At 33.5% G+C, this 12,987-nt stretch overlaps 2 protein-coding genes across 8 annotated transcripts in view; both read right to left on the bottom strand.

Annotated features, from left to right (window-relative positions):
- LOC135138737 (uncharacterized) overlaps window positions 1-12,987 on the bottom strand; it is a 254,941-nt gene that overhangs the window by 142,059 nt on the left and 99,895 nt on the right. The gene's annotated exons all lie outside the window — the stretch shown is intronic.
- Window positions 12,440-12,987, bottom strand: part of LOC135138746 (uncharacterized) — a 133,637-nt gene continuing 133,089 nt past the window's right edge. The window contains exon 7 of the transcript XR_010282049.1: window positions 12,440-12,479. The gene's annotated coding sequence lies outside the window, so the exon portion shown is untranslated. The remainder of the gene's footprint in view (window positions 12,480-12,987) is intronic.

Raw genomic sequence — 12,987 nt, 5'->3', positions numbered from 1 at the left:
TCTGGTGTCTACATCCATTTTTATTAGACAAGTAATCTCCGAAACTACTGGACCGATTGTTGACAAATTTTGTATGTATATTATAAATATCATGTATATGGTTAAATGTTACCCAAAATTTGGATATTCATCCCCATCAACAATTTGATGACGGCTCGTGTACATTAATTAAATTTTGCTGTTGTTGGTCTTGTTTTGGGCCATTGCGAACACACATCCAACCACGAGACACACTAATCAAATAAGAATTGAAAACAGTGACTTTGTGTTGACAAAAAATGCACCTGCAGGTCTACGAATTGAATTAAATGTTTTTCGCAGAAATCATCATTTTTTTTCTCGCTTCCGTTTTAGACAGAGTTGGGTCGATACAGGTGTGTTAATAGATCCAAGATAATTCAAATTAATGTATGGGTTAAACCTTTTCCAGAACTTATTCTTCTTGAAGGAACTGTGTTTTGTCGCGCCTGCTTTAAACCGGTAAGTATTTTTACATCTGTGGACGTAGTACGCAGTTTTTCTATTTACAAATACATACTTTAGAATCACCGGAAAAACCTTTTGTTAGAATATTTCGAAAAATATTTAAAAATAAATTGTTACCAAAATAGTAATTAAATAGTCGATTACTACCTACTATTTTTTATTTTTTTCTGTTTATATTTATTTTTTAAGTATAAGAATATTATCATTAAAAATGTGATTTATGTGTTAGTGAGATGTAATTAAACACTTTGCAATAAAACGTAATCTCGGGAAACCTGTTTTTGTAATTTGTAAATAAATTTAGTTGGCTTATTAACTTTTTTTTTTATTTTTGGAGCATATGCAACTGCATATCTCTGCATATATAAAGAAAGTTACTGCATATTTGCATAAATTTGATGCATATCATATGATCATATTTCCCAAAATTTTGCTGCATATTTTCCGCTCTCTAGTCATGAAACATCGAGAAAACATAAATGTGGCACTTCGTCCGATGGACTCGATTACTATACTTCCTTAGTTTACGCTCGGAAGTAAAAATGGATTAGTTAATAACATAAACTACTACAAACCAATAATTATAGACAAAAACTTAAACTATACTGTCGCGAAATTCTCAAATTTGAGAGTAACGAAGTAACAATTAACGATTATATCAGGTTGCACGCGTCAGACTTTACGAAATCTGTAGACAAATGGCTCACAAATTGGTTAATTGATATTGGGATGGGAATTATAGTTCGAAATTCAGGTGTTGACAATATCACTCTTTTCATTTGCGACGAAGGTGGTATCGTTTTGTTCAAAACTAAAAATATTTCTCAAAAGCAAGAAATATTTCCACTTCAAATAAAACAGCTACCAGATATAAAATATGTAATTGTAGTACCGACGCGCGTGAATGGAAATCACTGGACTTTGGCTATTGCAAATTTTCACAATGAAGAATTTTATTTTTTTAACTCCGTTAGAACGACTGTTAGTGATATTAGTGAAACATTTTTCAAAGAATATAATTCTGTATCGAATAAAAAAAATTCCGTAACCAACTGGCATGCTAGGTTAGTGACAAATTATAAGAGGCAGCAAGATAGCTACAACTGCGGAATTATAATAAGTAACTCAATTATTCGAAAATTTTCTGTTAAAAAAATCTTTTGAAAACACATGCTGTGCAAATCTGTATAGAAATGAAATGAAACAACTAATCATTAAAAATTCGGACAATATGAGTGACGACTGTCTATATTGTGGAGTTGTAGAAAAAGACAAACAAATAAATTGGTTTAACATTGTTGGTCTACTAACTGGGATATAGATTTTATAATTATGGTTACAAAGAATATAGTCAGTACCTATTATGTACCTAAATTTTGCTGCACCTATTTGTTTTCCAATTGGTGATTAATACGTAATTAACTGTTGTTTTGCGCTCAAGAAGTAACAAAAATATTTGGATTTTTTTTGTTTTACCGCGCAATGAGTCATTGTTCTAATTAGGAAATAGTAGTATTCAGCATATTGTTAGTACACACAGGAAGTAGGAAACTAATATTAGGAGTAGTAGCGGTACATACATCGAATTGTAATGTAATTTACTTTTTGCACTCATGACCTTTTTTGATAGCTTTCGCGCATTCACCAGAGTGCAGGAGGTCGAACTTCCCGCACACGTGCATTTAACTTTCCGTTGCCATGGTAACCTTAAAATACTCGGGTAGTGTCAACATTGTGACGTGTTGACGGCGCTGTCAATGCCGTTGTTTATAAATAACTTACAGTTAATCTCTTCAGTTTAAAGGTTTATTCGTTGCAAAAAATATTGTACACAACACGTTCGTGAGCCTGCTTCCCGCATTCACGCAAATGCGTCACTCCCTTCGGTCGTGCCGCAAACAAGCGTTCATGCGGGAAGCAGGCTATCCCGAACTAGTTGTGTAAATTACTAATATGCGCTCAGGAAGTAAAAATACATGTACATACATTAACCATAACTTAAACATATTTTTTTACTATAAATTTATCACTAGTTCGACACATGTAAATATTCCCAAAACCACTCCTTTAAATTCAAAATAAACGTGAACTTATCTGCGTAACTTACGCTGGTTGAAGTATTCTTTACATATTTACTATGAAAATTTCAACGTTTTTTAATATTTGTTTATTGATAAATAATAACGAATATTTATTTCCGCTCAGAGAACATAAGATTTTGTTCACGGCTCAGGTATATATGTGCTTTCCATTACCCTTTCCTTCCACTTAGATTTACATAAGGACCATATTTGAATTTTATCACAAAATTCCTCTGCTCAGTTATACCTAATAAATTATTATCAAAACTCAAATTGGTATGATTAAAATACAATAAATTTCCTGGTTTTAACTTCGACATTGTAACTAATTAAAAATTCTTTACGGTGACAAAAATGAAGAATTTTCAAAATCATCGACCTCAACCTGTAATCAAGAAGACAAGGAAAACGCTAACCAAAATTTGCCCGATCTCCCTATCAGTGTCATGACATCTCAAAAATGTTTATAACAAAATTTACAAAATAGCATAATCTTGTATTCGTTTTATTGAATACAAGTTCGCAAAATCAGAATCAGTGGTAAAATTCATGTCTGGAACGAGTTCTTCGAAATGTACTCGACAATTTAGAAATCGAAATTTATTACGATGGTTGCGACTAATATAAATTCAGCGATTATTTAACAAAAATAAAATACTTGTGCTGTAGAAAAGGCAAGAGTTGGGATAAAATATGTGCTATATCCTGTTGAAAACCGTACTAAATTAAATATACCAGAATGAACTGCTTATGAATAATACCTACGTCATTTTTTTATACATTTATCAAAAATGGAAATTTTTAAAATATTATTTTTAAAAATTGTTGCTGATTTGGTTAGTTTACGGACAATAATCATAAGTGACATTTAATTTGAAACTGTTACTTCGATTACGTTGTTATGGCGAAAGTATACATTTGGATTTTATCTCGACCATTTTGGTCCAATCCAAATACTACGGTTTTTGTATTTCTCCTGTTATTTCTGACTTGAAATTGAGAAATTCACTTTCTTCCCAACATAAACAACAGAGCACATTTGTGTACCCACATTATTGATCAAACTTATCATTATTTCAATATCTACAACGTAACATCTGGTCTGATTTACACAACTTATTTTTCCCACTGATAAATAAATGTTATCTATATGCATATATACAAGATGAGTTACTAGGCGCGCATTTCTCGATATCTCATTAATTATTAGAACTAGAAAAAAAGTCAAATACCAAAGTTGTACGGTTCTTTGGGAACTATACTATAAAATTATTTTGAACTATACAGAGTGTTTTGTTTATAAGGCACAACACACAACTTAATTTTTTTAAATGAAACACTCTATATATATTTTTACATAAAGGGTTATTTACGAGACGCTCCACGCCTAAAAACTTTAAAATGCAACCAACAGTACAATTTCATAACAGTCTTTGATATTTACCACCCTTTTTATTTTATTTTAAACATAGTTAGCTGTTTGATTTTGATAATTTAGGAATAAACGTCAATGATTGGGTTAAAATTGCAAACAAACTTATTCAAGACATGAGTTTGCAGTGAATCTCCTGTACGGATAATGTCGCTAGAAAACCGCACTCACTATATTTCAAAATCACATCAGTTTTTTCGTTGTTTGAACACTCTGTGTTAATTTTGAGGAAACGTCAGTTTTAACGTAATAGTATCTGATACTACGCAATGTTGTTACACAAAACCGGTAACTATATTTTACTTTTTTAAAAAAGGGTGGAGCTGCTCGTGAATAACCTGTATGTAAAGATATATAGAGTATTTCGTTTAAAAAATACGAAGTCGTTTGTTACGCCTTAAAAACAAAACACTCTGTATAGTTAAAAAATAATTCTAGAGTATAGTTCTCAAAAAACCAAACAACTATGATATTTGTTTTATTTTATTTCTAATAATAATAATTAATGAGATATCGAGTAACGCGCGCCTGGCGACTCGTCTTGTTTTTCATATCATTTATTTATCAGTAGAAAAAATAAACTGTATAAATCACACCAGATTTTATGTTGTAGACTTTAAAATAATGATAAGGTTGATCAATAATATGGGTACACAAAGGTGCTCTGTTTTTTATGTTAACAGGAAAGTATAACAGGAAATCAACGTCGTACCAAAATGGTCGAGATAAAATCAAAATGTTTATTTTCATCTTAATAACGAGATTGGAGTAAGAGTTTCAAATTAAATGTCGTTTATGGTTATTGTCCATAAACTAAGCAGATTGACAAAAAAATTTAATAGTAACATTTAGAAACCTCAGTCAAAATTTCTATTTTTACTGAATGTATAAAAAAATTACCTAGGCATTTTTCATAAGCACCTCATTCAGTTCTGGTAGAATTTATACATTAGAATGTCATTACTATATTATTATATTCGTGACATTTTGATAATTTAAACCTAATCCCCTCAGAATTAAACGAAAACGAAGAACAGCGTACCTCGTTTGTGGAGGCAAAACGGTGGAACTATTCCTGGGGAAGATCCAATACATTATTGTCAAATTAACAGTAAAATTAAAGAAAGATAATCGGATTTGTTACAAGATTTTGTCAAAGTTTATTTTGCGACGTTCTTCAATTTAATACGAATATTGTTTTCATCCTCCGTTTTATTTTTCAGGAAAACTATGAATTAAATTTGACTATTTCATTCATAGCATTTTTGTTCAATGAGAATACACAATTTCAAGCAAAATTTGGTTTCCCATATCAAAATTAAAATTTTGCTGAGGGTGCTCAATGTTACTAACTTACTTCAACTCTAATAAAATTGAATTCGTCCCATGTTATGGTCCGCTGCTTTGAAAAAATTTTACAGTTCATAGTTGTTTAGATTGAACCTCCAGAATAAATTGCATTCGGCTTTTAGACAACTCTTGGTACCGTTTAGACAACGTAATGTGTGATCAAGACGAAGAAAACGATAACTGTACACCCCCAAACATCACAGAGGCAGCAAAATTAACGAGGCTTAATTTACTTTCCGGAAAATCTAGAAACGGCTTACAAGGCGTTTTTGGAAAATGTCCTGCTGGTATACTTACTTCACCGAGCAGGCAAAGAAATCCAAGTCCTCCACGTTATGGTCTCTACATTCAATGCTTAAATCAACTATCATTCAGCTCCATTTTCCATTATTAATCATGGAACTTTAAATATACATATTTATAAATAAATAAAAAAATTACTAAATTTTTGCGTTCATATGATTGGAAAAAGTACAGTGTTATACTCGCCTTCGGCTCGTTTCGTAAATTATCATCTGGTGAAAAATGAGCAATTTTCTCATTCGTGTGACAATGTACATACGTACTATTGATGTGTTCTTTTACCATTTGCGGACATTCCCCTATCAGTTTATTTTGTTCTAGTCGTAAAAGAAAATAAAAACCAATTTAATTAAGGATTCTAAAAAATGGAATTTAGTCTTGTGTTTAATAACAAAACAACAATCTATTTCAGTATATGTACGTACACATTAAATCATTATTTACATATTTACAATATAGGTACAGATTGATTACATTTTTTAGATACATAGGTTTATCGAAGTCCTTAGTTGGAGTAATTACCGTTACATTATTAGTAATAAACTTATAAACTACAATACTTTTATATATTTCCACTACAAAGTAAAAATATCCCTCACATGTCATGATACTTTTTTTAATAAACCGACAAAACGATGATTAAGTAAGAAAATACGACAAATATTGCAGTCCGTCTTCGGTATTTTTGCTCCAATTCAGATTTTTACACTTTCTATCAACAACTATTCCCAAAAGAAAAGCTGCTTCAATTACGTGCTTTGGTTTTGTTAAGTGTTTTTTCACCTGTGTACCAATTGTCAAGAAGAAAGGTAGTTTCGCAGTTGCCATGCTTGAGCATCTTCAGTATTTGGTCACAGTAAATTTCCCGCTTCCTCTTTGAATCAAACTTTGTCAGTTTGTTAAAAGAGTATGTTTTTGGGAAATCGTTGTGAAATGCTTAAAACACTATGAACAAATTTAAACCACAACCACGACTTGGTACAAAATGTTCAGTTTTGTAATGCAAACCCAGTGGATCTATATAGTGATAAAAATATTGGACAATGGAAAACAGCCTTGACGTCGTTTTTTGCTAATTCTGAGTACAAGTACTTAGTTAAAAGGTATCATGGCACTTTAAATTTCAAAATTTTTAAATATTTTGTGCTCGAAGCGCCGAACAGATGCAAATACAAAAACGCCTCTTGAATGCGTGAACAACGAATCTAGCGCTGACGTTTGTTAGACATGAATGCTGCATCCGTTGAGCGATCCTGACAAAAAAGACACACACAGACGAAATAAATTACAGATTAGAGCAACCATTTACAACACTACTTCCAAATAATAAAGTTATTATCAAACTCATATTAGAACTAGAATTAATTGTGCGATGAAAAACTATCTCAATCAAAGTGAATGTGTTATTAATATGTTAATATATAAATATTATGATTCTAGTTAACATGATTTTCTATCGCACCATACTGTTTTCTACGGAGTGATTTCGGAATGTATGGACAATTTGTAGCCACTAGGATGACAAGATGAAGTTCCTGCTGATGGTGGAGGAATTTCGCCTAAATTCTCTGGTTTAGAATTCATTTAGCGTACGTTTTACTGCAATTTTAAATATTTTGTGATATTGTGAAATTTTAAAGTTATAAAATTTACCTTAAAACGCATTTCTGTTGATATTGTCCAGGTCAGTCAGCGGTATTAAACCCATTTGTAAAAATTTGAGGTTAGAAACCTGATTCCGCCTAAGATATATTTTGTGTTGATACGAAATTACAACACCAGTTGCTGATTTTAAATTCGTTGTTCTGGTAGGCAGGAGAGGAATGTGATAAAAAAAATAAGTACTTTGGTAGGGACATTTACCTCTTTTTGAAGCGGAAGTATTTTTCACACATTGTTCCAATATTAGTTCTTGATGAATAACAGCAGTTTTATTTCCAATTTTTTTTTTCACTATGGAAACACCTGTACTGAAATGTTAAACCAAATTTATAAAATTAATTTTAATATATTTTTACTTACCTTAGTTTATGTGTTTTGTTTGTATTTTTTTAAAGTTTGATAGTAAGACGTACGCCAGTTTTTGGTGCAGTTCTCTTCGTATTGTTGTGAAGGCCTCACGAAAAAAATTTGTACTGAAATTCATAGTTACATAACGCCAAATATATTTAGATGATGACTCACCTAAAGTAAAAGTTGAAGCTTAGCTGAGTTTGGCCGAATATATAGTTAAACAATTTTCCTAAAAAAAATGGACTAATCGAGTTTGCTTTTATGCGGTCGTCAACTAATTAAAATTTGGAATCTTATTAAAATAATTTATCTAAAGTTCAAATTTTGTGTGAATAGAATAAAATAAATTTGATGAAAGTAAAAATCCGAAAATGGTAGGAGAGAGTGGGGGAATTGGAGCCATGTAAGGAAAAGTAAAACAAAAATACAGTTTTGGTTACAATCACAGACATTTATAGACACTAATCAGTCTTTTAGTTACCCGTCTTTCAATAATTGCTAAAGAACATAAAAAAAATACAGCCTTACATAGGTAAAATCACGTTTTTTATAAATCTTACTTTTGGTCCCATTACCCCACGCATCGGGTAATGAGAGCCATGAAATAACATTAAACGAAATAAAATCATATTTTTACCTATTAAAGAAGAACTTAAACAATCAAAAATTTTTAAGTAATCAACAAAACATAAAATAAAACATTTTCATTAAAAAAGTAATAACAAAAAAGGTATTTTAGGGATCTAAACAAAAATTGCAAAGATAATCTTTAGGGTGATCGCAACCTGAACACTCAGAATGGGCCCATTTGCCACAAGCTCTGCAACGATACCATAATTCTTCATCTTTACCAACATCGTTACAAATCATAAGGAGTGTTCATTTTATTAAACGGACACTTTTAAGTAACGCCACTTTTCTAATTTTTAATCTAAATTATTCTAGTTTTTATATATGAAAGCTTTAAGTTGCATCTATTAAATGCCACTTTGGTTTTCAAAATAACGTTATTTCTTTTTAAAATGAAGCGAATCGCCTTTGGGGCAAGAAAATTATTTTTGCAAAAGTGATGCTACGAAAAATTTCCGTTGGGGGGACTGCCAAAAATAACTAAATGTTCAAAATCAGCAGTGTTCCAAATAACCAAAAAGTTTGGGGAGTTTAATACTTTAGAAGATTTGCTCAAATCCAGACCGAAAAAAGGCCCGCTTAACGAAAATATTGAGGAAAACATCATTAAACTGCTAAAATTAACGAAATGTATGTCTGTGCGGGAAATACCGAAGAAGCAAGGTGTTACCGTAGGTACTGTACAAAATATAAAGACTCGGAATAACATTAGAACGTGTTAAAGCAAAAAATCCCAAAAAGAAGCGAAAAGCAGCGCATACAGTTTCAAAAAAAAAAGCAGGAAATTATAAACAATTTTGGTCAGGAACAAAAGTCATTGTGTTTTGATGGACAACGAAACGAAGGTTAAAATGGACTGCAATACACTACCCGGCTCCCAGTTTTATAATGCAGTCGTAGGGGAAGATGTCCTCGATGACATGAAAACAAAAAAAATTGAAAAGTTTGGGAAAAAAGTCTTAGTGTGGCAACCGATTTGTTCTTGTGGGCTAAAAAGTTTTAGTTTTTTTTTACGATTGGAACAATTGGAGGCGATGTTTACAGGAAAGAATGTATAAAAACGCGATTATCGCCTGTTTATTGCAAACATCATAACCCTCCATTGTTTTGGCCAGATTTGGCTTCGGTTCACTGCGCTGGTGCCACTCAGGAGCTTCTTAATGCCAATAATGTACAGTTTTTAAAAAAGGAAGATAAACCACCCAACTGTCCTGAGCTTCGTCCACTTGAGCGATAATGGGCAAATATGAAAGCAGTGTTAAGAAAAGATGGCCGAACAACATCATAACTTGGAGAATTTAAAAAAATGTGGCCTCCTGCTACGAAGAAAATCACAAACAAACCTGTGCAAACAGTGATTCGCGGTATTCGCGCAATAGTTAGAAAATTTTATAGTTTCTGAATATAATTGATTAGAGAATAAGAATAATTATTTCATTTAACATTGTTAAACATTTTTATAACAAAAAAAATTAAATTAGCCCAAAGTACTCGAATTAGTAGCAATTTTTCAGTGTCCGCTTTATAAAATGAACATTCCTTACATACATTTTCCTCCTCAGAACATTCAGAATCATCATCACAAATATTATTTTCATCGATAGTTGATTCGTCAGAAGTGCTGTCTTGGAACAAATATTTAGTTACTCTGTTTATATTTTTTTGAGATAATTTATTCTTAACCTGTCTCTTATTCTTAGATTTATTTATTTGTATTTTCTTTGATTTATTCCTATTCATCACTCTTTTGTTCTTTTTCACCTTCTTCTCCTCAAAAACTTCCTTCATAAGGGTAATAAGAGCCATGACGGGGTAATGGGAGCTTGAGTAGCTCCCATTACCCGGCAGTTAACCATCTCAAGATAGCGACAATAACCTAAAAAACTTCGCTAAATAAGTTTGTCTTTCAATGTTATCATAAAATTGAATAAATAATGCATATAATAGAGGCAAAATACGACAGAATAATTAAGTTTAGGTACTCACTTTATTTCTGAGATCTTGCACTTTTTTGTAGTGAGATCACTCCAAACGCACTTCTTTATAGTTATACTTTATAGTATTTTGGTTTTGATGTTTATTGGATGAATGTTTACACGTTACTCGACCGTTTCAGGGCGGTTTTTGATAAGAATTTTCTGGCGCGAAGGAGTTCAACCATCATTATTAATTTCATTATTAAATTTTTATTTAGACAGTCGATATTTATTTGTTAAAATCAATGGATTTAAATCAGAACTGGTGTTCCACAAGGTTCCGTATTGGGTCCCTTGCTTTTTGTATGTGTATTAATGACATTGTTGATGTCATAGATGTGCATTCCCTTCTCTTTGCGGATGATCTGAAGATTTATTATACTGTAGTCAATTCATATCATGATTCTCTTCGGGTTCAAAAATTTCTTGACAGAGTTTACAGATGGTGTTGGAATAACAATTTAATGATTAATAAAACTAAACGCTACGCCATATCATTTACTAAAAAAGAAAAACTTATTATTTACAGATACAGTTTTGATAATACCGTTCTTACTAGGCCTGAAGTTATACGCGATTTTGAACTCAAAACTTTCGTTCAGGAAACATTTTCAGGCAATAACTGAGTCTGCTTTCAGTCTGGAATCGTCGGGAGTTTGGTGCTATTGAAATACTGAAATTACTCTATTTCACTTACTGTAGATCTTGTCTTGAATACGTCTCTGTCATATGGAGTCCTGTATATAATATCCACATTTCTTCTCTTGAAAGAATACAAAGACGTTTTTTTAAGACGGTGTCCTACATAGTCGATGGCGTTTATCTCCTGAGAGGTTATTCTCAGGATCTACTTCTGCTAAATGGACGTAGAGAGCACTCGGTAATAAGTTTATTTAAAATTGTCAAAGACTGCAAGAGTGTCCTGATTTACTTTGCAATTTATCACTTAAGGTCAACAGAGGGCCCATCCGTAGTAAAAATAATTTCTATTTGTCCACTGTACGCACTAACAGTACAGCAGGTTACCCACTTATTCAAATGATTGTTAATTATATGGACATCGAGAATCAAGTTGATCTATTTAATTGCACTTTAGGTCAGATTAAAAGATACTATCAAACAGAGCCAAGTTGAAGTTATGGTTAAAATATTTCTACAACGCTTCTGTGTCCTATACCTAATTGGGTTCCCCACCACTCTGCATTAATTATTGTTATTTATTTTAATAAACGAAAGTTTTTGCTCCACATTTTAATAGGTATTCGACAATTTTTTTGTGACCTCCCGAATAAGCTGCGTAAAGCGGTGTCCGACCATATTTATTAGCGCAATTGATTTTGGCTCCGCATTTCACCAAGCATTCGACAATTTTTTCGTGGCCTTTCGAGGAAGCTTTGTAAAGAGGTGTCTCACCATCATTATCAGCGCCATTGATTTCGGCTCCGCACCTCAATAGGCATTCGACAATATTTTCGTGACCACTCAAAGAAGCTGCGTAAAGTGGTGTCCGACCATATTTATCAGTGCAATTCATTTCGGCTCCGCATTTCATCAGGCATTCGACAGTTTTTTCGTGACCTTTCCAGGAAGCTCCGTAAAGGGGTGTCGAACCATATTTATCAGCGCGACAGATTTCAGCTCCGCATTTTACCAGGCATTCCAGAATTTTTTCGTGACCTTGGGAGGCAGCTGCGTAAAGCGGTGTCAGACCATTATTAGTAGCGCGATTGATTTCAGCTCCGCATTTTACCAGGCATTCGACAATTTTTTCGTGACCTTGAGAGGAAGCTGCGTAAAGAGGTGTCTGACCATTTTTATCAGCGCGATTGATTTTGGCTGCGCATTTTACCAGGCATTCGACAGTTTCTTCGTGACCTTTCGAGGAAGCTGCGTAAAGCGGTGTGCGACCATATTTATCAGCGTGATTGATTTTGGCTCCGCATTTCACCAGGCATTCGACAGTTTCTTCGTGACCTTTCAAGGAAGCTTCGTGAAGCGGCGTCCGACCCAAATTATCAGTGCGATTAATTTCGGCTCCGCATTTCACGAGGCATTCGACAGTTTCTTCGTGACCTTTCGAGGAAACTTCGTGAAGCGGTGTCCGACCATTTTTATCAGCGCGATTGATTTTGGCTCCGTATTTCACGAGGCATTCGACAGTTTCTTCGTGACCTTTCGAGGAAGCTTCGTGAAGCGGTGTCCAACCATCTTTATCAGCATGATTGATTTCGGCTCCGCATTTCACGAGGCATTCGACAGTTACTTCCTGACCTTTCGAGGAAGCTTCGTGAAGCGGTATCCGACCATTTTCATCAGCGCGATTGATTTTGGCTCCGCATTTCACGAGGCATTTGACAGTTTCTTCGTGACCTTTCGAGGAAGCTTCGTGAAGCGGCGTCCGCCCCAAATTATCAGTGCGATTGATTTCGGCTCCGCATTTCACGAGGCATTCGACAGTTTCTTCGTGACCTTTCGAGGAAGCTTCGTGAAGCGGTGTCCGACCATTTTTATCAGCGCGATTGATTTTGGCTCCGCATTTCACGAGGCATTCGACAGTTTCTTCGTGACCTTTCAAGGAAGCTTCGTGAAGCGGCGTCCGACCCAAATTATCAGTGCGATTAATTTCGGCTCCGCATTTCACGAGGCATTTGACAGTTTCTTCGTGACCTTTCGAGGAAGCTTCGTGAAGCGGCGTCCGCCCCAAATTATCAGCGTG

Source organism: Zophobas morio, unplaced genomic scaffold (genome assembly GCF_036711695.1).
Source record: "Zophobas morio isolate AGI-343-1 ecotype UQ-CSIRO unplaced genomic scaffold, CSIRO_AGI_Zmor_V1 ptg000030l, whole genome shotgun sequence".
NCBI classification, from domain to species: domain Eukaryota; kingdom Metazoa; phylum Arthropoda; class Insecta; order Coleoptera; family Tenebrionidae; genus Zophobas; species Zophobas morio.
This window is presented reverse-complemented; position numbering and strand designations above follow the sequence as displayed.